Raw genomic sequence first — 17,400 nt, forward strand, 5'->3', positions numbered from 1 at the left:
ACGTATTTCCTTTGCCAACTCCTGCCATGGACTCTTAGTACCCTCTTGATTATTGGAAATAGAGTCATTAGTGCCTCTGAATCTAATCAGAGTAGAAAACAAGTTGTAAAAGCCCATTTTAAGATTCCGTTTCTCAAGAACCACTCTCGGTACCAAGTTGTATTAGTTAGGGTTCTCCTTGGAAACAGAATCAATGAGAGATGTCTCTTATTATCAAATTGTAAAAGTGACTCACGCAACTGCGGGAGCGCACGAGTCCAAATTCTGCAGAGCCGTCAACAAGCTGTCAACTCCAAGGAAGACGTCCGACGAACTCCTCGGGAAACGAACCGACAACTTTGACGAACTCCTCAGGAAACGAACCGGCAACTTTGAAGAAGTCCTCAGGAAACGAACCGGCAACTTTGACGAACTCCTCAGGAAACGAACTGGCAACTTCGACGAGCTCCCCAGGAAAAGCTTCACTGAGCAGCTGAAGAAGAAGTGAAGGTTCTCTAACCGTCCGGCTTATAAGCCTCCAACTGATCACCCGGACCAAATCCAGCCAATTGCATTCTCTCACTGTGGAAGCACACCCCTTGATGAGTCATCAGTCAGCTGCAGTCAATTGACTGATGATCCGACAAACCAACCAGCCTCAAATAGCCTCACAGGAATCGTCAGGCCAGTGCCCACTTGACCAGACAGCTAGGCCACCTAGCCAAGTTGACACATGAACCCAACCATCACATGCTACAAAAAAAATGAATAAAAAGTAATGACAAGTCTATGTTTTTGAACATTAAATGTACAAAGACATAAGTGGTAACAAGTACTTATAAAATTGTGGGGGCAGAGGGTTATAGGAAAAGTATATGTGCATGCTACTGAAGTTAATTTGATATCAACCAAATATTATTGTTATATATTTCAGTTGTTAAGTTTTAAACCCATGGTAACCACAAGGCAAATAGATGAAAAAGATATAGAAGTGAAAAAGTGGTTGAGGGAGGCGGGGCAAGATGGCAGACTGGTGAGCTGTATGTTTTAGTTACTCCTCCAGGAAAGTAGGTAGAAAGCCAGGAACTGCGTGGACTGGACACCACAGAGCAATCTGACTTTGGGCATACTTCATACAACACTCATGAAAACGTGGAACTGCTGAGATCAGCGAAACCTGTAAGTTTTTGCGGCCAGGGGACCCGCGCCCCTCCCTGCCAGGCTCAGTCCCGTGGGAGGAGGGGCTGTCAGCTCCGGGAAGGAGAAGGGAGAAGTGCAGTGGCAGCCCTTATCGGAAACTCATTCTACTGATCCAAAATCCAACCATAGATAGACTGAGACCAGACACCAGAGAATCTGAGAGCAGCCAGCCCAGCAGAAAGGAAACAGGCATAGAAAAAAAACAACACGAAAAACTCTAAAATAAAAGCGGAGGATTTTTGGAGTTCTGGTGAACATAGAAAGGGGAAGGGCCCTGAGGCGCATATGCAAATCCCGAAGAAAAGCTGATCTCTCTGCCCTGTGGACCTTTCCTTAATGGCCCTGGTTGCTTTGTCTCTTAGCATTTCAATAACCCATTAGATCTCTGAGGAGGGCCCTTTTTTTTTTTTTTTTTTTTTTTTTAATCCTTTTTTCTTTTTCTACAACAATTACTCTAAGAAGCCAATACAGAAAGCTTCAAAGACTTACTATTTGGGCAGGTCAAGTCAAGAGCAGAACTAGGAGAGCTCTGAGACAAAACGCAATAATCCAGTGGCTGAGAAAATTCACTAAACACCACAACTTCCCAGGAAAAGGGGGGTGTCCGCTCACAGCCATCATCCTGGTGGACAGGAAACACTCCTGCCCATCGCCAGCCCCATAGCCCAGAACTGCCCCAGACAACCCAGTGTGACGGAAGTGCTTCAAATAACAGGCACACACCACAAAACTGGGCGTGGACATTAGCCTTCCCTGCAACCTCAGCTGATTGTCCCAGAGTTGGGAAGGTAGAGCAGTGTGAATTAACAAAGCCCCATTCAGCCATCATTTCAGCAGACTGGGAGCCTCCCTACACAGCCCAGCAGCCCAGAACTGCCCTGGGGGGATGGCACTCACCTGTGACATAGCACAGTCATCCCTCAACAGAGGACCCGGGGTGCACGGCCTGGAAGAGGGGCCCACTTGCAAGTCTCTGGAGCCATACGCCAATACCAAGGACTTGTGGGTCAGTGGCAGAGACAAACTGTGGCAGGACTGAACTGAAGGATTAGACTATTGCAGCAGCTTTAAAACTCTAGGATCACCAGGGAGATTTGATTGTTAGAGCCACCCCCCCCTCCCTGACTGCCCAGAAACACGCCCCATATACAGGGCAGGCAACACCAAATACACACGCAAGCTTGGTACACCAATTGGACCCCACAAGACTCACTCCCCCACTCACCAAAAAGGCTAAGCAGGGGAGAACTGGCTTGTGGAGAACAGGTGGCTCGTGGACGCCACCTGCTGGTTAGTTAGAGAAAGTGTACTCCACAAAGCTGTAGATCTGATAAATTAGAGATAAGGACTTCAATTGGTCTACAAATCCTAAAAGAACCCTATCAAATTCAGCAAATGCCACGAGGCCAAAAACAACAGAAAATTATAAAGCATATGAAAAAACCAGACGATATGGATAACCCAAGCCCAAGCACCCAAATCAAAAGATAAGAAGAGACACAGCACCTAGAGCAGCTACTCAAAGAACTAAAGATGAACAATGAGACCATAGTACGGGAGATAAAGGAAATCAAGAAGACCCTAGAAGAGCATAAAGAAGACATTGCAAGACTAAATAAAAAAATGGATGATCTTATGGAAATTAAAGAAACTGTTGACCAAATTAAAAAGATTCTGGACACTCATAGTACAAGACTAGAGGAAGTTGAACAACGAATCAGTGACCTGGAAGATGACAGAATGGAAAATGAAAGCATAAAAGAAAGAATGGAGAAAAAAATTGAAAAAATCGAAATGGACCTCAGGGATATGATAGATAATATGAAACGTCCAAATATAAGACTCATTGGTGTCCCAGAAGGGGAAGAAAAGGGTAAAGGTCTAGGAAGAGTATTCAAAGAAATTGTTGGGGAAAACTTCCCAAATCTTCTAAACAACATAAATACACAAATCATAAATGCTCAGCGAACTCCAAATAGAATAAATCCAAATAAACCCACTCCGAGACATATACTGATCACACTATCAAACACAGAAGAGAAGGAGCAAGTTCTGAAAGCAGCAAGAGAAAAGCAATTCACCACATACAAAGGAAACAGCATAAGACTAAGTAGTGACTACTCAGCAGCCACCATGGGGGCAAGAAGGCAGTGGCACGATATATTTAAAATTCTGAGTGAGAAAAATTCCCAGCCAAGAATACTTTATCCAGCAAAGCTCTCCTTCAAATTTGAGGGAGAGCTTAAATTTTTCACAGACAAACAAATGCTGAGAGAATTTACTAACAAGAGACCTGCCCTACTGGAGATACTAAAGGGAGCCCTACACACAGAGAAACAAAGAAAGGACAGAGAGACCTGGATAAAGGTTCAGTACTAAAGAGATTCGGTATGGGTACAATAAAGGATATTAATAGACAGAGGGGAAAAATATGACAAACATAAACCAAAGGATAAGATGGCTGATTCAAGAAATGCCTTCACGGTTATAACATTGAATGTAAATGGATTAAACTCCCCAATTAAAAGATATAGAATCGCAGAATGGATCAAAAAAAATGAACCATCAATATGTTGCATACAAGAGACTCATCTTAGACACAGGGACACAAAGAAACTGAAAGTGAAAGGATGGAAAAAAATATTTCATGCAAGCTACAGCCAAAAGAAAGCAGGTGTAGCAATATTAATCTCAGATAAAATAGACTTCAAATGCAGGGATGTTTTGAGAGACAAAGAAGGCCACTATGTACTAATAAAAGGGGCAATTCAGCAAGAAGAAATAACAATCGTAAATGTCTATGCACCCAACCAAGGAGCCACAAAATACATGAGAGAAACACTGGCAAAACTAAAGGAAGCAATTGATGTTTCCACAATAATTGTGGGAGACTTCAACACATCACTCTCTCCTATAGATAGATCAACCAGACAGAAGGCCAATAAGGAAATTGAAAACCTAAACAATCTGATAAATGAATTAGATTTAACAGACATATACAGGACATTACATCCCAAATCACCAGGATACACATACTTTTCTAGTGCTCATGGAACTTTCTCCAGAATAGATCATATGCTGGGACATAAAACAAGCCTCAATAAATTTAAAAAGATTGAAATTATTCAAAGCACATTCTCTGACCACAATGGAATACAATTAGAAGTCAATAACCATCAGAGACTTAGAAAATTCACAAATACCTGGAGGTTAAACGACACACTCCTAAACAATTAGTGGGTTAAAGAAGAAATAGCAAGAGAAATTGCTAAATATATAGAGACGAATGAAAATGAGAACACAACATACCAAAACCTTTGGGATGCAGCAGAAGCAGTGCTAAGGGGGAAATTTATAGCACTAAACGCATATATTAAAAAGGAAGAAAGAGCCAAAATCAAAGAACTAATGGATCAACTGAAGAAGCTAGAAAATGAACAGCAAACCAATCCTAAACCAAATACAACAAAAGAAATAACAAGGATTAAAGCAGAAATAAATGACATAGAGAACAAAAAAACAATAGAGAGGATAAATATCACCAAAAGTTGGTTCTTTGAGAAGATCAACAAGATTGACAAGCCCCTAGCTAGACTGACAAAATCAAAAAGAGAGAAGACCCATATAAACAAAATAAAGAATGAAAAAGGTGACATAACTGCAGATCCTGAAGAAATTAAAAAAATTATAAGAGGATACTATGAACAACTGTATGGCAACAAACTGGATAATGTAGAGGAAAGGGACAATTTCCTGGAAACATATGAACAACCTACACTGACCAGAGAAGAAATAGAAGACCTCAACCAACCCATCACAAGCAAAGACATCCAATCAGTCATCAAAAATCTTCCCACAAATAAATGCCCAGGGCCAGATGGCTTCACAGGGGAATTCTACCAAACTTTCCAGAAAGAACTGACACCAATCTTACTCAAACTCTTTCAAAACATTGAAGAAAATGGAACACTACCTAACTCATTTTATGAAGCTAACATCAATCTAATACCAAAACCAGGCAAAGATGTTACAAAAAAGGAAAACTACCGGCCAATCTCCCTAATGAATATAGATGCAAAAATCCTCAACAAAATTCTTGCAAATCAAATCCAAAGACACATTAAAAAAATCATACACCATGACCAAGTGGGGTTTATTCCAGGCATGCAAGGATGGTTCAACATAAGAAAATCAATCAATGTATTACAAGACATTAACAAGTCAAAAGGGAAAAATCAATTGATCATCTCAATAGATGCTGAAAAAGCATTTGACAAAATCCAACATCCGTTTTTGATAAAAACACTTCAAAAGGTAGGAATTGAAGGAAACTTCCTCAACATGATAAAGAGCATATATGAAAAACCCACAGCCAGCATAGTACTCAATGGTGAGAGACTGAAAGCCTTCCCTCTAAGATCAGGAACAAGACAAGGATGCCCGCTGTCACCACTGTTATTCAACATTGTGCTGGAAGTGCTAGCCAGGGCAATCCGGCAAGACAAAGAAATAAAAGGCATCCAAATTGGAAAAGAAGAAGTAAAACTGTCATTGTTTGCAGATGATATGATCTTATATCTAGAAAACCCTGAGAAATCGACGATACAGCTACTAGAGCTAATAAACAAACTTAGCAAAGTAGCGGGATACAAGGTTAATGCACATAAGTCAGTAATGTTTCTATATGCTAGAAATGAACAAACCGAAGAAACACTCAAGAAAAAGATACCATTTTCAATAGCAACTAAAAAAATCAAGTACCTAGGAATAAACTTAACCAAAGATGTAAAAGACCTATACAAAGAAAACCACATAACTCTACTAAAAGAAATAGAAGGGGACCTTAAAAGATGGAAAAATATTCCATGTTCATGGATAGGAAGACTAAATGTCATTAAGATGTCAATTCTACCCAAACTCATCTACAGATTCAATGCAATCCCAATCAAAATTCCAACAACCTACTTTGCAGACTTGGAAAAGCTAGTTATCAAATTTATTTGGAAAGGGAAGATGCCTCGAATTGCTAAAGACACTCTAAAAAAGAAAAACGAAGTGGGAGGACTTACACTCCCTGACTTTGAAGCTTATTATAAAGCCACAGTTGCCAAAACAGCATGGTACTGGCACAAAGATAGACATATAGATCAATGGAATCGAATTGAGAATTCGGAGATAGACCCTCAGATCTATGGCCGACTGATCTTTGATAAGGCCCCCAAAGTCACTGAACTGAGTCATAATGGTCTTTTCAACAAATGGGGCTGGGAGAGTTGGATATCCATATCCAAAAGAATGAAAGAGGACCCCTACCTCACCCCCTACACAAAAATTAACTCAAAATGGACCAAAGATCTCAATATAAAAGAAAGTACCATAAAACTCCTAGAAGATAATGTAGGAAAACATCTTCAAGACCTTGTATTAGGTGGCCACTTCCTAGACTTTACACCCAAAGCACAAGCAACAAAAGAGAAAATAGACAAATGGGAACTCCTCAAGCTTAGAAGTTTCTGCACCTCAAAGGAATTTCTCAAAAAGGTAAAGAGGCAGCCAACTCAATGGGAAAAAATTTTTGGAAACCATGTATCTGACAAAAGACTGATATCTTGCATATATAAAGAAATCCTACAACTCAATGACAATAGTACAGTCGGCCCAATTATAAAATGGGCAAAAGATATGAAAAGACAGTTCTCTGAAGAGGAAATACAAATGGCCAAGAAACACATGAAAAAATGTTCAGCTTCACTAGCTATTAGAGAGATGCAAATTAAGACCACAATGAGATACCATCTAACACCGGTTAGAATGGCTGCCATTAAACAAACAGGAAACTACAAATGCTGGAGGGGATGTGGAGAAATTGGAACTCTTATTCACTGTTGGTGGGACTGTATAATGGTTCAGCCACTCTGGAAGTCAGTCTGGCAGTTCCTTAGAAAACTAGATACAGAGTTACCATTCGATCCAGCGATTGCACTTCTCGGTATATACCCGGAAGATCGGAAAGCAGTGACACGAACAGATATCTGCACGCCAATGTTCATAGCAGCATTATTCACAACTGCCAAAAGATGGAAACAACCCAAATGTCCTTCAACAGATGAGTGGATAAATAAAATGTGGTATATACACACGATGGAATACTACGTGGCAGTAAGAAGGAACGATCTCGTGAAACATATGACAACATGGATGAACCTTGAAGACATAATGCTGAGTGAAATAAGCCAGGCACAAAAAGAGAAATATTATATGCTACCACTAATGTGAACTTTGAAAAATGTAAGACAAATGGCTTATAATGTAGAATGTAGGGGAACTAGCAATAGAGAGCAATTAAGGAAGGGGGAACAATAATCCAAGAAGAACAGATAAGCTATTTGGCGTTCTGGGGATGCCCGGGAATGACTGTGGTCTGTTGATTTCTGATGGATGTAGTAGGGGCAGGTTCGCAGAGATGTTGCTATATTGGGTAACTTTCTTGGGGTAAAGTAGGAACATGTTGGAAGTTAAGCAGTTATCTTAGGTTAGTTGTCTTTTTCTTACTCCCTTGCTATGGTCTCTTTGAAATGTTCTTTTATTGTATGTTTGTTTTCTTTTTAACTTTTTTTTCATACAGTTGATTTGAAAAAGAAGGGAAAGTTAAAAAAAAAAAAAAAAACAAGGAAAAAAAAAGATGCAGTGCCCCCTTGAGGAGCCTGTGGAGAATGCAGGGGTATTCGCCTACCCCACCTCCATGGTTGCTAACATGACCACAGACATAGGGGACTGGTGGTTTGATGGGTTGAGCCCTCTACCACAGGTTTTACCCTTGGGAAGACGGTTGCTGCAAAGGAGAGGCTAGGTCTCCCTATGGTTGTGCCTAAGAGCCTCCTCCCGAATGCCTCTTTGTTGCTCAGATGTGGCCCTGTCTCTCTAGCTAAGCCAACTTGAAAGGTGAAATCACTGCCCTCCCCCCTACGTGGGATCAGACACCCAGGGGAGTGAATCTCCCTGGCAAAGTGGAATATGACTCCCGGGGAGGAATGTAGACCTGGCATCGTGGGACGGAGAACATCTTCTTGACCAAAAGGGGGAGGTGAAAGGAAATGAAATAAGCTTCAGTGGCAGAGAGAATCCAAAAGGAGCCAAGAGGTCACTCTGGTGGGCACTCTTACGCACACTTTAGACAACCCTTTTTAGGTTCTAAAGAATTGGGGTAGCTGGTGGTGGATACCTGAAACTATCAAACTACAACCCAGAACCCATGAATCTCGAAGACAGTTGTATAAAAATGTAGCTTATGAGGGGTGACAAGGGGATTGGGAAAGCCATAAGGACCACACTCCACTTTGTCTGGTTTATGGATGGATGAGTAGAAAAATAGGGGAAGGAAACAAACAGACAAAGGTACCCAGTGTTCTTTTTTACTTCAATTGCTCTTTTTCACTCTAATTATTATTCTTTTTATTCTTGTGTGTGTGCTAATGAAGGTGTCAGGGATTGATTTGGGTGATGAATGTACAACTATGTAATGGTACTGTGAACAATCGAAAGTACGATTTGTTTTGTATGACTGCATGGTATATGAATATATCTCAATGAAATGAAGATTAAAAAAAAAAAAAACAAAACAAAAAAAAAAAAAATACGTAATGCTGAGCAAAATAAGCCAGGCACAAAAAGAGAGATATTGTATGTTACCACTAATGTGAATTCTGTGAAAAATGTACAATGTTTTATACTGTAGAATGTAGGGGACCTAGAGATACCAATTAGTGGAGGGGGAATGATAATCTAATAAGAACAGATAAACTATGGAGGGTAATCTCAATGTTATGGGAATGCTCAGGAATGATTATGGTTTGTAAACTTTCTTGGATATAGTAAGATCATGTTGGAAGCAATAGAGTTATTTTAGGTTTTTTTTTTCTCTTATTCCTTTGTTTTCTTAGGGGTTGTTAATTTTCTTGGGGTATGGTAGGAACATGTTGGAAGCAATGTAGTTATTTTAGATTATTTGTTTTTCTTACTCCTCTGTTTGGACATGGTTTATTAATTTTCTTGGGGTATGGTAGGAACATATTGGAAGCAAAGTAGTTATTTTAGGTTATTTGTTTTCCTTAATCCATTGCTTTGTTTGAAATGTGGGGTTTTTTTGGTTGTTGTTTGCCTGTTTGTTTTTAATTTTCTGATAAACAAAGTTAAAAAATTGAAAAAAAATCAGTAGAAAAATGGGAGCAAAAAGTAAATGACAAATAGGGTGGGATGGGGGGATGGTTTGGGTATTCTCTTTTCACTTTTATTTTTTATTCTTATTCTGATTCTTTCTGATGTAAGGAAAATGTTCAGAAATAGATTGTGGTGATGAACGCATAACTATAAGATCATACTGTGAACAGTTGATTGTATACCATGGATGACTGTATGGTTTGTGAATATATTTCAATAAAACTGAATTAAAAAAAAAAGGTGGTTGATAGGATAAATTTCATGTTGCATATATATCACAATAAATTTATTTTTACAAGTCTAAAAAAAAAAAAGATATAGAAGTGAGAAGGCACTCAATATGGTACAACACAGAAATTCAAATAAATATAAAAGTAGATATTAACAGAAGTGAGGGACAAAAAAGGTATCAGACTTCCAAAGGCTAAATAGCAAAATCATAGAAGAAAGTCCTGTATTATCAGCAGTGACTTTAAATGTAAGTGAATTAAACTCTCCAGCCAAAAGGCAGAGATTGATAGAATGGGTAAAAACACATGACCCTACTCTACACTAGGCAAGAGACTCACTTAATGTCAAAGATGCAAGTAGGCCGATCATGAAAGGATGGGAAAAAAAATGTACCAAGCAAGTGGTAAACAAAAGAAAGCTGGGGTGGCTATACTAAGATCAGATAAAATATACTTTAAGTCAAAAGCAGTTATGAAGGACAAAAATGGCCCTTACTTAATGATAAAGGGAAAAATTCAACAAGAAGTAACACATTACAGCAGAGTCCCAAAATATATAAAGCAAATACTGACAGATTTGAAGGGAGAAACTGATGGTTCTATATTAATAGTAGAAGACTTTAACACACACCTCTCAATAATGGATAGAACATCTAGTCAGAAGATCAATAAGCAAGTACAGGAATTGAATGATAAACTAAACCAACCAGACCTAACAGAAATATAAGACACTTTTCTGAACCAAAACAGAATGCACATTTTTCTCGAATCAGCATGGGTCATTATGCAGGGTGGACCATATGTTGGATTACAAAACAAATCTTAATAAATCCAAAATATTGAAATCATACAATGTACATTCTCCATCCACAAGAGAATGAAGCTAGAAATCAATCAGAGGGAGAAATGGAAAATACACAAATATGTGGAAATTAAACAACATATTCTTAAACAACCAATGGGTTAAAGAGGAAACCACAAACGAATTTAGGAAGTATCTTGAGGCAAATGAAAATGAAAATACAACATACCAAAACTTATGGGATGCAGCAAAGGCAAAGCTGACAGGGAAATGCTTAACATTTGAAAAGAAGAAAAACTTCAAATCATAAATGTAACCTCAGAACTGGAAGAACTAGAAAAAGAAGAGCAAACTAAACCCAAAGTGAGCAGAAGGAAAGAAATAAAAAAGATGAGAACAGAGATAATTGAAATAGAAAAACAAAACAAAACATAAAGCAATAGAGAGCATTTAACAAAACCAAAAGTTGGTTCTTTGAAAAGATCAATAAAATTGGCAAATATTTAGCTAGACTGACAAAGAAAAAAAGAGAAAGGATGCAAATAACAAAAATCAGAATTGAAAGGGGGTACATAACTACCCACACCGCTGAAATTAAAAAGACTATAAGAGGATACTATGAATAGCTCTATGCCAATAAATTGGATAACCTAGGTGAAATGGACAAATTCTTAGAAACACACAAACTACTTACACTGACCCAAGAAGAAAAAGAAGACTTTAACAAAACAATTACTAGAAAGAGATAGACTCAGTAAGCAAAAACCTCTCAACAAAGAAAAGCCAAGGACCACATGGCTTCTCAGGGGAATTCTAACAAACATTAAAAGAAGACTTATCTCCAACTCTGTTCAAACTCTTCCAAAGAAATGAAGAAGAGCGAACAGTCCCTGATTCATTCTACAAGGCCAATATCACCCTCATAACAAAGTCAGTTAAGGATACCACAAGAAAACTACAGACCAATATCTCTTAGGAATATAGATGCAAAATCCTCAACAAAATACTAGCAAATGAATCCAACAGCATATTAAAAGAATTACACACCATGGTCAATTGGGATTCATCCCTGGTATGCAAGGTTGGTTCAACATAAGAAAATCAATTAACCACATTAGCAGAATGAAGGAAAAAACCACATCTCAATCAACACAGAAAAGGCATTTGACAAAATACAACATCCCTTCTAGGTAAACACTTAGAACACTAGAAATAGAAGGAAATTTCCTCAGTATAATAAAGGACATATAAAAAAAGCACACAGCTAACATCCTACTTATTCGTAAAAGACTGAAAGCTTTCCCTCTGAGATCAGGATAAGACAAGGGTGCCCACTGTCACCACTGGTATGAAACATTCTACTGAAAGTTAATGCCAGAGCAATAAGACAAGGAAAAAAAATAAAAGGCATCTAAATCGGACCGAAGAAGTAAAACCTTTCCTATTTGCAGGTGACATGATCCTATATACAGAAAGTCATAAAAAATCCACAACAACTCTCCTAGAGCTAACAAATAATTTCAGCAAAGTGGCAGGGTGCAAGATCAACATGCAAAATCAGTAGGGCTTCCATACATAAGCAATGAACAACTGGAAGCAGAAAGAAAGAAAAAAATCAATTCACAATAGTAACTAAAAGTATTAAATAACCAGGAATAAATCTAAGCAGGATGGGAAGGACTTGTACACAGAAAACTAGAAAACATTGCCAAAAGAAATTAAAGAAGACCTAAATAAATGGAAGATATCCTGTGTTCATGGATTGGAAGACTAAATATTGCTGAGACAAAATTCTACCCAAAGTGATTTACAGACGCAACCCAATCCCAATCAAAATTCCTACCTTCTTTGCAGAAATGGAAAAGGCAATCATCAAATTCATATAGAAGGGTAAGGGGCTCTGAACAGCTTAAGCCCTCTTGAAAAAGAAGAATGAAGTTGTAGGACTCATACTTCCTGATCTTAAAACTTATTACAAAGCCACAGTAACCAAAACCATATGGTATTGGCACAAGGACAGACATATGGAATTGAATTGTAAGCTCAGAAATCAACCCCCACATTTATGGCCAACTGATATTTTACAAGGGAGCAAAGACTACTCAATTGGAAAAGAACAGTCTTTTCAAAAAAAGTGGTGCTTTGTCACCTATTGCAGCAGCTGAACCAGTCTAAGTTATACATGAGCCCAGCTCAAATACCATTTTCTCTCTAGAATTATCTTTAGTAGAGCTTGTCTGCTTGATGTCTGTATCCGCACGTGCAGAGTGTCATAGGTGTTCTAGAGACATCCACTGAAGAACAGAAACCAGGGCTCCTCATAAACAAACAATGAGAGCTTTAATAAATTTATTTTTTTCTACAGCAGAAAAATAAAGCTAGAGTAGTTCTGAGCCAAGGAGTATATATATATATATATTTAAATGTGACTCTTGAAGTTAGCCACACTTCATAAACCATGCAGAGGTGAATGAGGGTGTCTTTTTCATCAACAACTTCTTGTATTAAATTGTGTGAAATAGTTTCCTGTAGGACAATTTGTATAGACTTCCTTCATATATTTTTTCCTAATAAAACAAGGAGAAAAAAATGGTGCTGGGAAAACTGGATCTCCATCTGCAAAAAAAAGGAGGATCCCTCTCTCACATCATATACAAAAATCAATTCAAAATGGATCAAATACCCTTATATAAAACACAGAACTATCAAACTTCTAGAAAAAAATGTAGGAAAGTATTTTCAGGACCTTGTGTTATGCAACGGTTTCTTAGACTTTACACTCCAAGCACAAGCAACAGAAGAAAAAAATAGATAAATGGGATCTCATAAAAGTTAAAAACCTTTGCTCCTCAAAGGCTTTATCATGAAAGTAAAAGTAAAACCTACACAGTGGGAGAAAATGTTTGGAAAGCACATATCTGATAAAGGTTTAATACACAGAATGTATAAAGAAATGTTTCAACTTAACAACAAAAAGCCAACAACCCAATTAAAAATGGGCAAAGTTGTTAATTAGACATCTCTCCAAAAAAGATATATAAATGTCCAGAAAGCTCATGAAAAGATGCCAAGCATCACTAACCATCAGGGAAATGCAACTCAAAATCAAAATTAATACCATCCCATGCCCATTAGTATGGTTGCTGCTCAAAAATGGAAAATAACAAGTTTGGAGAGGATATGGAGAAACAGGAACACTCATTCAATGCTGGTGGGAATGTAAAATGGTGCAGCCACTGTGGAAGACAGTTTGGTGGTTCCTCAGTAAGTGGTGGCACCCTGCCACTTTGCTGAAATTATTTGTTAGCCCCAGGAGAGTTGTTGTGGATTTTTCACAACTTTCTGTGGTTAATTGATTTTCTTATGTTGAACCAACCTTGCATACCAGGGATGAATCCCAATTAACCATGGTGTATAATTCTTTTATTATGCTGTTGGATTCATTTGCTAGTATTTTGTTGAGGATTTTGCATATAGAACTTCCATATGACCTGGCAATACCACTATTAGGGATATACTCAAAAAAATTGGAAGCAGGGCCTCAAACATATTTTCACACCAAGGTTCATAGCGGTATTGTTCACAGTTACTGAAAGATGGACACAACCCAAGTGTGTGGTATATACATATGATAGATATTATTCAGCTATAAACAATAATGAAGTCCTGATACATGCAACACCATGGATGGACCTTGAAGATATTATGCTCAGTGAAATAAGCCATATACAAAAAGACAAATATTATATGATCTCACTGATATTAAACAATTAGAATAAGCAAACTCATAGAGTCAGAATGTAGAATATCATTTACCAGGGTCAGGATAGGGAATCAGATGTTAAGGCTTAAAATGTTCAGGGCTCTTATTTGGAATGATGGAAATATTTTGGTAATGGATGGTGGTGATGGTAGCACAACATTGTGAATGCAATTGACAGCACTGAAATATATATATCTGAATATGATTGGGGATGGGAAGTGTTGGATTGTATATATGGTAGCAGAATGAAAATTGAAAAAAAAATCCATGGACCTATACTGTACAAATGGCAAATCCTGAGTTGAGCCATGGACTTTAGTTAATAGTGTAATTGTAAAAATGTGCTGTTGTCAGTTGTAACAGTTTCCCATCATCATTTGTAACAAGTTTTCCACAGTAGTGCGGCATATTTGTGGTGGTGTAGTGTGTGGGAGTCCTGTATTTTGTGCATTATTGTTCTACAAACCTACAACTTTTCTAATAAAAAAATCACAGTGTAATAAAATAATAAAAATAAAATATGATGCTCTTTATTGAAAATTCTACATAGCCAATTCATTCTTACACAATGCTATTGTTTATTTTTGCCAAACTCTTGTAACTGAAGCCAAACTACAGTTACCAATTGACTATGATTTAACAAATGGAGGCACATTCCCATCCTCCCTTTTCCTGAAAAATTTCTTGTCCTTAAATATGATATGTGGTCCATGTTAAACTATTTCCCATCCTCTTACAAATTACATTCATTAAACAAAATGTTCCTTTGCCTTTATCTTTATTGATTGCAATAGTGCCATTGTTTTAACTTTTCATATATGTTGTAGGGATTGGACCATTCCTTGATTCTACATTTAGTGTTTTAACAATTAGCTTGCAAAATTCCTGAAAATTTAGCAGTCAGCTCTCATAAGCTGGTAAAATCTGGTTCCATGTGCAATAACTAACAGTGAAAGTACACCTTTGGAGGTATGTGTGTATGTGTGTGTGTGAGAGAGAGAGAGAGAGAGAGACAGAGAGAGAAGATGGAAATCTATGTGATTTGATTCAGTCTCATCATAATAAAATATTGCTGAATACTAATAAAATGCCTCGGAGGTTAAAATGTTCCAACCAACTCTAGTAAAGACATTCCAATACGATTCATTCATTATGAAGTTTAAAATTGCAGTGAATTTGACCTCACCCCTAAATCTGACATCATTGTCCCCTCCTTTTCTCCTTCACTCAGAATCCCTCTTTCTCCTTTCTAATATGCAGACATCTCCAGCATCTAATTTCTGATGACCCTCCTGACTTCTGAGGAAGCTGTTATTTCTGAAATGTTCTAAACATTGCTTGGAATAGAGAGACTGCTTTCTAGATAAAGTGTTCATCAAAGAGTAAATTGGTCAATACTGAGATTATTCCAAGTTTTGAGAGTATTGGTCACCCTAATGACAAGATGAAGGACTGTATGTCTATTTGTAATGCTTTAGTGTATGAAATTAATTAAAATAATTGACTAGATATCTATAATTTACAGGAGAAAAGTGATTTCCAAGGAACAGTGACATTTTGTCATAAAAACACACACACACAAACTACTCATTAAAAGAATAAAGTGTTGAGACAAAGGGCTATATCTATGATAAGGAAGTCAGCTTAGACATAGGAAATGAAGGGTAGAGTTAAATGGAGACAATTTTGAATGCAGAAATAGGGAGACTTTCCCCCATGGCCCTTTTCACATGGTGTGGTGGTTTAAAGCTGTATGTACTACAGAAAAACACGGTCTTTAATCTAATCCATTCCTGTTAATGTAAACCCATTGTAAGTAGGACTTTTTTATGAGGCTACTTCAGTTAAGGTGTTACCCACGTCATTCAAGATGGGTCTTAATCCTATTAATGGGGTCCTTTATAAATAAAGTGAAGAGAGAGAGAGAGAGAGAAATAAAAGCCATGGAAGCAAGCAGCTGAAATCAAAGGAAGAGAAGAAAGAGACCAGCAGATGCCACCATGTGCTTTGCCATGTGGCAGAGGAGCCAAGGATCACTGGCAGCTGGTCTTTGGGAAGAAAGAATCACCTTTATGAAGCCTTGATATGGACATTTTCCCAGCCTCAAAACTAAGCTAATAAATTTCCATTGTTCAAGCCAAACCATTTCATGGTATTTGCTTTAAGCAGCCTAGGAAACTAAAACATACTTTGGTACTGGGAGAGTGGGGTGCTACTGTTGCAAATCCTAAAAATGTGGAAATGACTTTGGAATTGTGTAATGGGTATAGAATGGAAGAATTGTGAGGCATTTAATAGAAAAGGCCTGGATTTCTTTGAAGAGACTGTTGATAGAAATATGGATGCTAAAGGTACTTCTGATAAGCCTTATAAGAAAATGATGAATGTGTTATTGGAAACTGGAGGAAAGACAATCCTTGCTTTAAAGGGGCAGAGAACTTGGAAAAACTGAGTTCTGATGTCATATAGAAGGCAGAATTTGAAAGTGATGAACCTGGATATTTAGCTGAAGAGATTTTCAAACTAAATGTGGAAAGTGCAGCTTGTTTTCTTCTTGCAGCTTATAGTAAAATGCAAGAGGAAAGGGGCAAGCTGAGAACTGAATTCCTGGGCACAATGAAACTTGAAATGGATTATTTGGAAAATTCTGAGTTCCTGTTAAGTGAGCCCCCAGAGAATAGTGCTCCATGTGAGGGCTTAATTGAACATGGATCCAGTAAGCCATTTTAGTGCAAGTCAGGATTAGAGTGCAGTTATCTAGGGAGGATCTGTGGGAAGTTCTACTGTCTAATGGTTGGGACCCCTGTGTACTACATGCAAAACCGACAAGTTTTTTGCAAGATCTGTATGAACAGAACCACTGCCAGTCTGGACTAAAAGGGACAGATAGACGGAAAAATCACTTCAATGGTAGGGCCATGGAATAGACGTCTGGACTGAAGACATCTTCTTGGGCCAGGGGAGCATGCCTATCAACGTTTGTGGAAAGGTTTAGTCTGCCCTGGTGCCTGGAGAGGGCAGGCCTTCTGCCCTGTTGTTCAGGAAGAGTACTACCACCCCAGGTTTCTCTGATACCTGGGGAATTGCAGAAAGCCTGGCTGCCACCCTGCTACTTGACAAGGGTGGAGCCTAGAGCCTGGCCACTATCCCAATACTTGAAGAGGGTGGAATCTTCACTCAGTGTTTGGGGAGAGCATGGCCACTGTGTA

Source organism: Choloepus didactylus, chromosome X (assembly GCF_015220235.1).
Source record: "Choloepus didactylus isolate mChoDid1 chromosome X, mChoDid1.pri, whole genome shotgun sequence".
Lineage (NCBI taxonomy): Eukaryota > Metazoa > Chordata > Mammalia > Pilosa > Megalonychidae > Choloepus > Choloepus didactylus.